Raw genomic sequence first — 9953 nt, 5'->3', positions numbered from 1 at the left:
AATCCTCTATCTTCATTGCAGCATTTGAGATCTTTAGTGGCAGCATGTGAATTGTTCATTGTGGCATGTGGGATCTCATTCCCTGACCAGGAATTGAACCTGCGTCCCCTCTATTGTAAGCATGGAGTCTTTGCCACTGGACCACCAGAGAAGTCCCAGTGCAACCCTTCTCACTCCCAACTGCCCTTCCTCAGTTTCCAAGCCTCTCTATCCACATTTTAAATCTGCCTTAATTATACATACCAAGCGTTGGCAAACCCAAAAGACCAGAAAGTAAATATTTTTAGCTTTTCAGGTCAGAAAGTTTCTTTCTAAATGACTCAGCTCTGCCCTTGTAGCATGAAAGCAACCACAGAAAATAGGTAAACAAATGGGTATGTCTGTGTTCCAATAAAACTTTATTTACAAACTCAGGTGGTGGGCCAGACTTGGCCTTGGGGCCATAGTTTGCCAGCCTCTGATATTTACCACGTTTGAATTGCTTCATCTCCTCTATCAAGTACAACTACCTTGAGGCAAGGGCAAGTTTTCCCATCCCTGTAGTTTCACCATCTGGTCCAGCACCTGACGCAAAATAAATGATTGTCCTCAAACAAATCAATGAGTGATTTAGTTAATTGTTTACTCAGCTCACACCTAAATGAGACGAGGAAGAAAAGCAAAGTTGAGTAATATAAGGGTATGACAAAGGATGCAGCCCACCCACAAGGCATAAAAAACCTTCCAAGTAGCCCCCACACATGGAGGTTCTGACTATTGTTTCAATTTTGTGTACAGAGTTTCCTTTTGGGTGATGAAAATGTTCTGGAATTAGATAGAGGTGATGATTGTGCAACCCCAAAACTGGGTCCCTCTTGGTGGATGTTGAGTCAAAGGACACAATCAAGTCAAAGATTGGAAAAAGGAAGGATTTATTACCTGCAGCAAGTAAAGAGAACACTGGGGATCTTTCCCAAATAGCAAAACTGAGGAAGTTTTAAGCTAAGGGTACATGCATATTCATGAAGTGACTTGAGCAGAGAAGAACTCAACATGGAATTGGAGCAAAGGTCAACAAAGTTCAAGCCTTGTGATTGAAGTCACGAGGATCAATGTCATCACACCATCCTCTACCTGGAGGGGGTCACTTAGTTCCTACAGAACTCAAAGACATGTATCAGATTTTTATGTATAATATATCCCTACAGGTGGAACTAGGACTCTGTTTTGTTGCTAACCTATTGTTTCTTGACTGCTTTTCCTGTGTTCCTGCATTCTCTCACTCATAACTGAGACCTGTTCAAAGTAAGCATTGCGACCAGGCTTAGATCCCCAAATGGCTTAGGCTAGAAAAGGCTTCACTTATGTCAAGAAAGCCATTCCTGGGGACTCCCCTAGTGATCCAGTGGTTAAGAATCCTGGTTGGGGAACTAAGATCCCTCATGCCACATGGCAACTATGGAGCCGGTGGGCTTTGGAGCCCTCATGCCACAACTAAGATCCAACAAGGTCAAATAAATAAATTTGAAAGAAAGAAGGATATGTTTGGTCCTTTTCTCTAGGGACTCCCTAGCCTATCTGCTTACAATTACACAACCTTGTGAATGTACTAAATGCCACTGCATTGTTCATTTTTACATGGTTGATTTTATGTTTTGTGAATTTCAATCTTTAAAAGCAAAAATAAGAAGATATACAAATGTGAAACTTTGCTAAAAAGGAGAATCAAAGGCTCCCCCTGGCTGCTGAGTAGAGAATAGACTTACTACGAGGCTGGAGCAGAAGTTGAAGGTACCTAAGTTCTCCAGCTTCAGTCATTTTACTTTCGTTGGTGCTATTATTTCTGAAATATTTCTTGAGGGACACAAAATGTTTGGTCTCAATGCTACTGGAACTACTTAACTTCTTCTCAGTCTTAGGAAATGCCAGAAATAAAGATGCTGGGACTTCCCTGGTGGTCCAGTGGTTAAGACTCTGTGCTCCCAATGCAGGGGGCTCAAGTTCAATCCCTAGTCAGGGAATGAGATCCCACATGCCACAACAAAGACCCAGGACAGCCAAATAAATTCTAAAAATAGAAAGAAAGAAAGATGTTGCCACTGAGCAAACTGGTGGGGTCCACAGTTTGATGGTCTCAGACAGATACTGCCCCAGTGTTAGCGTCTTGGAGCAGTAGCTAACACCCTTGGAGATCTTGCTATGTACAAAGTGCCATATTAATCTCTTTGTTTTTGAGTATATGCTTGTGAGCTGATGTGCTGTTTTACCACCCTTTCTGCAATAAATCTGTGAGTGCTGCACATCCCTTTCCTTCAGCCTTTATGCTTTTAGGCTCTGGAGGCTGCAAGCTTCAAATCACCTTCTGCTGACTGTGTGCCATCTCAAGACTATACCACACATCATTTCACTTTCTCCAGCCTTCTCCAACCCTGCAGGTTGGAGAAGAGTGTGGAGTTAAAGATCACTGGGATGCAGTTTGTCATGATTAACATTGACACATCATATCACACGTTCCCTAGCAGGATATACTCAAAAGGGCTGCTATGAACTGAAAGTTTGGGTCCTTCTAAATTTCATGTGTTGAGAGTCTAAGCGCCTGTTAGTCAGCTGTACCCCAATATAAAATAAAAAGTTTAAAATTTTCTTTTTGAAAAGAATATATACAATGAAATATTTTATCAGTGTTAAAAAAGCAATAAATTGGACATTTTTAAAACAAAAAAAACAAACAAAAAATCTAAGCCCCATAGAGAACAAATAAATGTATGGACACCAAGGGTAGAAAGGGGGAGGAGGGTGGGATGAACTGGGAGATTGGGATTGACATATATACACTATTATGTATAAAATAGATAACTAATACGAACCTACTGTATAGCACAGGGAACTCTGCTCAGTGCTCTGTGATGACAAAGAGGGGAAACATGTATACCTAAAGCTGATTTAAGTTGCAGTGCAGCAGAAACTAACACACCACAGTAAAGCAACTAAGCTCCAATTTTTAAAAAAAAAGTTAACCCTCAACATGATGATATTGGGAGGTGGGGCCTTTGGGAAGTGATTAGGTCATGAGGGTGGAGCCTTCATGAATAGAATTAGTGCTGTTACATTCAGGGAAGCCCGGTTAAGTGTGTAAGAACTCTGTACTATTTTTGTAACTTTCCTATAAATCTAAAATCATTTCAAAATACAATTAAAAAGCTTAAAAAGAAAGATTTCAGGTTTTGACCTTCAACTGATGGAAAACATGATCCAGTGGATAAATGTTCCTACTTCCAGCTTTCAAACAGACATTGTTGGGAGAAATCTTTATTCTGTGGCCCACAGCAGTGACCACAACAACACACCTCATCTTGGCTTTTCCCCCTTCTCAATTGTATTCTCCCAGCTCTCTCACTCCTGACCCCTGGGGTCACCTCTGACAAGGACCCCTCTCTTTGACCAAACTTTACTCAGGCTCCTCTGAACTCTCTTTCTGGCTAGCCCTTGTCCTTGTTCTACTGAGTCCAGTTGAACAAGAACGTCCCCACGCTTGACACATAACCAAATTCCTTTTAGTAACTTAGTAACTGATTCCCTCACCACACCCATTGGCTATAAACTACCAGCTCTCCTCGCTGTATTAGGAGTTGAGGTCAATCTCTCTCCTCTACTGCCATAGTCTTGAATAAAGTCTTCCTTGCTTGTTTAATATTGTCCAGTGCAATTTTTCTTTTACGTTTCCCAGATAAAAAACTTGAGCCCAAGTCCTTGTCTCAAGGGGACCTGAACTAAGACAATCCCCACTAACAGATGAGGAAAATGAGGCACATTGAAGTTAAGGTGTAATCTCAAGGTTTAACAGCCAGGAAATGATAGAGATAAGATGTAACAGACAGCCCAACAGCAGAGTCTGCCCTCTTGATGACCACACTATACTGCCTCTAAGAATTAAAGGATTTTCTGGGACATTCCTGATGGTCCGGTGGCTAAGACTCCATGCCCTCAATGCAGGGGGCCTGGGTTCAATCCCTGCTAGTCAGGAAACTAGATCCCACATGCTGTAACTAAGAGCTTGCATGCTGCAACTAAAGATCCTGCATGCTGAAATTAAACCAGCCACATAAATAAATTAATTTTAAAAAAGAATTAAAGACTTTCTGTTTAAAATTTCACTAATTTAAACCCAGGTTTGTGTCCCCATGATTCCCCAACACAAACACAAACACCGTTCTTCTGCCAACTTATTCAAATAATGTGTGTAAGGCAGAGAAAAGTGACAGCTTGAAAGTACTCTAATTTTACTTACAAATAATTGGGTTGATTTGTGCTGTTTTCTCCAAAATCTACCCCCAAAAAACTGGTAATCTGATTGGTGTTACAGAGTGCCAAATTTGTCACATTCATCTCTTACAACTTTTATAATTCTCCTTCAAAGGCAACACTCAAAAGCAGTCAGTCATAAACTAGAGGAGTAAACAAGAGATATTCTAACAAGAGAAAGTTAGTTTTCCAAAAGAGATGAAATGAGAAAAAAGAAAGAAAGGTAAGAAGGAGGAAAATGAAAGAGCAGCTTCTGGGAGAAAGAAACCTCAGTGTTCCATGATGTAAAGATCATTAATACAGGTGAGATGGGATGGGAGGTGGGAGGGAGACTCAAGAGAAATTGTGTTAGTCCCTCAGTCATGACTGTTTGTGATCCCATGGACTATAGCCTGCCAGTCTTCTCTGTCCATGGGATTCTCCAGGTAAGAATACGGGAGTGGGTAGCCATTCCCTTCTCCAGTGGATCTGCCCAACGCAGGGATTGAACGTAGATCTCCTGCATTGTGGGTGGATTCTTTACTGTCTGAACCACTAGGCTGAAGTCCTGTAAAGATCATTAATAGGGTTAAAAAAAAAAATTAAACTGCTATAACAGATACTCAAAAATGCACCAGTTAAAAGAATGTAGAAGTATGGATCTTACCCAGGTAACTGTCCTCAGATAAGTGGTCCAGTTGTGCATGCAAATGCTCTCTATTTGATCATTAGGGACACAGGTACTTTCCATTTCCTTTCTCTGTTATTGAATTAGTTACCTGCTTGTGTGTGCTCAGTTGCTCAGTCATGTCGGAGTCTTTGTAACCTCATGGACTATAGCCCACCAGGCTCCTTTGCCAATGGGATTTTCCAGGCAAGAATACTGAAGTGGGTTGCCATTTCTTTCTCCAGGGGATCTTCCTGATCCGGTGATCAAACCCAAGTCTCCCATATTGCAGGCAGGTTCTTTACTGTCTGAGCCACCAGGACCTGTGATAATGTAACCGAAAGTGGGGTCTGATTGCTCACTGCTCAAAAGCCATTAAAGAGGCCAAGTAGGTGGAAAGGAAAGTTTGCCTTATTTTGGATGCCAGCAACTGGGGCAGAGGGTGGACGACCAAAGACTGACTCCCCCACCCTGAAAATCAGGGAGCAAGAGCTTTCATAGATGGAAGGAAGGGGCTATAATGCAGAAACTCTGCATTCAACTCTGCATACAATGCAGTCAACTCTGGCAGTCATCTTGAAATTAGTCATTGGTGATCTGACCAGGGTCATCTTAATTGTTTTAGGTACAGAAAACCATTTCATGGTCTGTTTGTTCTCATTTCCTTGAGGCCAGTTCTCAGAATTGTGGCAACTTATGTGATCGCTACCCTGGAAAAGGAAATGGCAACCCACTCCAGTATTGTTGCCTGGAGAATCCCAAGGACAAAGGAGCCTGGTGGGCTACAGTCCATGGGGTCCCAAAGAGTCGGCCATGACTGAGCATACACACACGTCATGGCTATAGTCTAGTCATCATATAGTTAACTTCTTCCACCTGCTGGGAGCTGTCCTATAAGACAGCTCACAGGATATGGCTCAGACTATTATCTATAGCCCTTGAGAAGGAACTAAAGGTCCTTGACTATGCTTAATGACCAAATGACTATTATTTGGTCTTCTCTGACTGTTTTTTTCTCACTTCTCTGATTAAGCTTATTCTTAAGATTTGTCCACAGACAAAAGGTTGGCAGAGGGCATAGGGAAAAGAATCATAGGGTCTTGTTCTGTTTCAATAGCATGACTTCAGTCTCTGCCCTTGTCTTCATAGGGTCTTCTTCCATCCGTTTCTCTCTGTAGTATCCTCCTCTCATAAGACCACCAGTCATTAGAATAGAGCCCCCTTAATGATCTCTTCTTATTTCCAAATAAGGTCACTACTGAGATGTTTTTACTCACGCTTTTGACACCAGATGCCTGCATTTTCTTCCACATCAATAACCTATTTTCCAACTCTCTGGACCTCAATTGGGTGTTCAAAAATTCAACTCAATAATGATCCTAACTACCCAAAGTTCATGCCAGACCTCAAAGGTTAAGGGCTCAATTCTACAAGACTGTCCACCACTTCATATGCCAATTACAAATTCTGGGCCTCCTGTACTTATGACCAACTATCTATAAAGGGCTACCATGATCACCCCCCTGGGTTCAGTAATTTGCTAGATCAGTTCACATAAGAAAGAAAAGTGAAAGTGAAGTCACTCAGTCATGTCCCACCCTTTGCGACCCCATGGACTGTAGCTTACCAGGCTCCTCTGTCCATGGGATTTTCCAGGCAAGAATACTGGAGTAGGTTGCCATTTCCTTCTCCAGGAGATCTTCTCAACCCAGGGATTGAACCTGGGTCTCCAACTCAAGGAAAATAGTTCAGTTACTGTTTGTTGTTTAGTCACTAAGCCTTGTTTGACTCTTTTGCTACCCCATGGACTGTAGTCCTCCAGGCTTCTCTCTCCGTGGGATTTCCCAGGCAAGAATACTGGAGTGAGTTGCCATTTCCTCCTTCAGGGGATCTTCCTGACCCAGGGATCAAACCCATGTCTCCTGCATTAGCAGGTGGATTCTTTACCACCAAGCCACCAGAGAAGCCCTTAGTTTCTATTACTGGTTTATTACAGAGGATATTATAAAGGATACTTTATATACTTAGAATAACTGAGGTTAGATGATGATATAATTTGGTCAAGATCATACAGTCAGCAAATGGCACAGGGAGAATTGGAACCCCTGTTTCTCTCCTATGCAATGCTGTAGATCAAATATGAAACAATACCCTTTCTCATCAACCAAAAATAAAACACCATATGTCTGCTGTTTATTCAAAACACTTGATGAGCTAGTCCTTACCCTCAAGAGGTTTACAACTTCTTTAAAAAAAAAAAACAAAACCCCAGATCTACTCCACTCTCTATTACTTTCAGTTCAGTTCAGTTGCTCAGTTGTGTCCAACTCTTTGAGACCCCGTGGACTGCAGCACACCAGGCTTCCCTGTCCATCACCAACTCCTGGAGTTTACTCAAACTCATGGCCATTGAGTCAGTGATGCCATCCAACCATCTCATCTTCTGTCGTTCCCTTCTCCTCCTGCTTTCAACCTTTTCCAGCATCAGGGTCTTTTCAAATGAGTCAGTTCTTCGAATCAGATGGCCAAAGTATTGGAGTTTCAACTTCACCATCAGTCTTTCCAATGAATATTCGGGACTGATTTCCTTTAGGATGGACTGGTTGGATCTCCTTGCAGCCCAAGAGACTCTCAAGAGTCCTCTCCAACACCATAGTTCAAAAGCATCAATTCTTCAGCGCTCAGCTTTCTTTATAGTCCAACTCTCACGTCCATACATGACTACTGGAAAAACCATAGCTTTGACTAGACGGGCCTTTGTCAGCAAAGTGATATCTCTGCTTTTTAACATGCTGTCTAGGTTGATCATAGCTTTTCTTCCAAGGAGCAAGCGTCTTTTAATTTCATGGCTGCAGTCACTATCTGCAGTGATTTTGGAGCCCCAAAAAATAGTCTGCCACTGTTTCCACTGTTTCTCCATCTCTTTGCCGTGAAGTGATGGGACCAGATGCCATGATTTTAGTTTTCTGAATGTTGATTTTTAAGCCAACTTTTTCACTCTCCTCTTTCACTTTCATCAAGAGGCTCTTTAGTTCTTCACTTTCTGCCATAAGGGTGGTGTCATCTGCATATCTGAGGTTATTGATATTTCTCCCAGCAATCTTGATTCCAGCTTGTGCTTCATCGAGCCCAGCATTTCACAAGATATACTCTGAATATAAGTTAAATAAGCAGGGTGACAATATACAGTTTTGACGTACTCCTTTCCCTATTTGGAACCAGTCTGTTGTTCCATGTCCAGTTCTAACTGTTGCTTCTTGACCTGCATACAGATTTCTCAGGAAGCAGGTCAGGTGGTCTGGTATTCCCATCTCTTTAAGAATTTTCCAGTTTGTTGTGATCCACACACTCAATGGCTTTGGCATAGTCAATAAAGCAGAAGTAGATGTTTTTCCTTTAAGTAATAAAATCTCCTGAATTGTAGGGGGGTGTCACATGATCATGGCATCTGGTTCCATCACTTCATGGGAAATAAATGGGGAAACAGTGGAAATAGTGTCAGACTTTATTCTGGGGGGCTCCAAAATCACTGCAGATGGTGATTGTAGCCATGAAATTAAAAGACGCTTACTCCTTGGAAGGAAAGTTATGACCAACCTAGATAGCATATTTAAAAGCAAAGATAGAAACTATAAAACTCCTAGAGGAAGACATAGGCAAAACACTCTCCGACATAAATCACAGCAGGATCCTCCATGACCCACCTCCCAGAATATTGGAAATAAAAGCAAAAATAAACAAATGGGACTTAATTAAAATTAAAAGCTTTTGCACAACAAAGGAAACTATAAGCAAGGTGAAAAGACAGCCTTCAGAATGGGAGAAAATAATAGCAAACGAAGCAACAGACAAACAATTAATCTCAAAAATATACAAGCAACTCCTGCAGCTGAATTCCAGAAAAATAAGCGACCCAATCAAAAAATGGGCCAAAGAACTAAACAGACATTTCTCCAAAGAAGACATACAGATGGCTAACAAACACATGAAAAGATGCTCAACATCACTCATTATTAGAGAAATGCAAATCAAAACCACAATGAGGTATCATTTCACACCAGTCAGAATGGCTGCTATCCAAAAGTCTACAAGCAATAAATGCTGGAGAGGGTGTGGAGAAAAGGGAACCCTCTTACACTGTTGGTGGGAATGCAAACTAGTACAGCCACTATGGAGAACAGTGTGGAGATTCCTTAAAAAACTGGGAATAGAACTGCCATATGACCCAGCAATCCCACTGCTGGGCATACACACCAAAGAAACCAGAATTGAAAGAGACGCGTGTACCCCAATGTTCATCGCAGCACTGTTTACAATAGCCAGGACATGGAAGCAACCTAGATGTCCATCAGCAGACGAATGGATAAGGAAGCTGTGGTACATATACACAATGGAATATTACTCAGCCATTAAAAAAAATACATTTGAATCGGTTCTACTGAGATGGATGAAGCTGGAGCCCATTATACAGAGTGAAGTAAGCCAGAAAGAAAAACACCAATACAGTATACTAATGCATACATATGGAATTTGAAAGATGGTAACGATAACCCTATATGCGAGACAGAATAAGAGACACAGATGCATAGAACAATGTTATGGACTCTGAGGGAGAAGGTGAGGGTGGGACGTTCTGGGAGAATAGCATTGAAACATGTATATTATCATATGTGAAACAGAACACCATTCCATGTTCGATGCATGAGACAAGGGCTCAGGGCCGGGGCAATGGGATGGCCCAGAGGGATGGGATGGGGAGGGAGGTGGGTGGGGGGTCCAGGAAGGGGAACACATGTAGACCCATGGCTGATTCATGTCAATGTATGGCAAAAACTATTACAACATTGTAAAGTAATTAGCCCCCAACTAAAATAAATAAATTTATTAAATAAATAAATAAATAAAAGCAAAGACATTACTTTGCCAACAAAGGTCCGTCTAGTCAAGGCTATGGTTTTTCCAGTAGTCCTGTATGGATGTGAGAGTTGGACGGTGAAGAAAGCTGAGCACCGAAGAATTTATGCTT

The sequence above is a fragment of the Giraffa tippelskirchi genome, chromosome 6 (genome assembly GCF_054371585.1).
Source record: "Giraffa tippelskirchi isolate mGirTip1 chromosome 6, T2T-mGirTip1v1.2.pri, whole genome shotgun sequence".
Taxonomy (NCBI): Eukaryota; Metazoa; Chordata; class Mammalia; order Artiodactyla; family Giraffidae; genus Giraffa; species Giraffa tippelskirchi.
The sequence above is the reverse complement of the archived record's forward strand: the minus strand, read 5'-3'. Positions refer to the sequence as shown.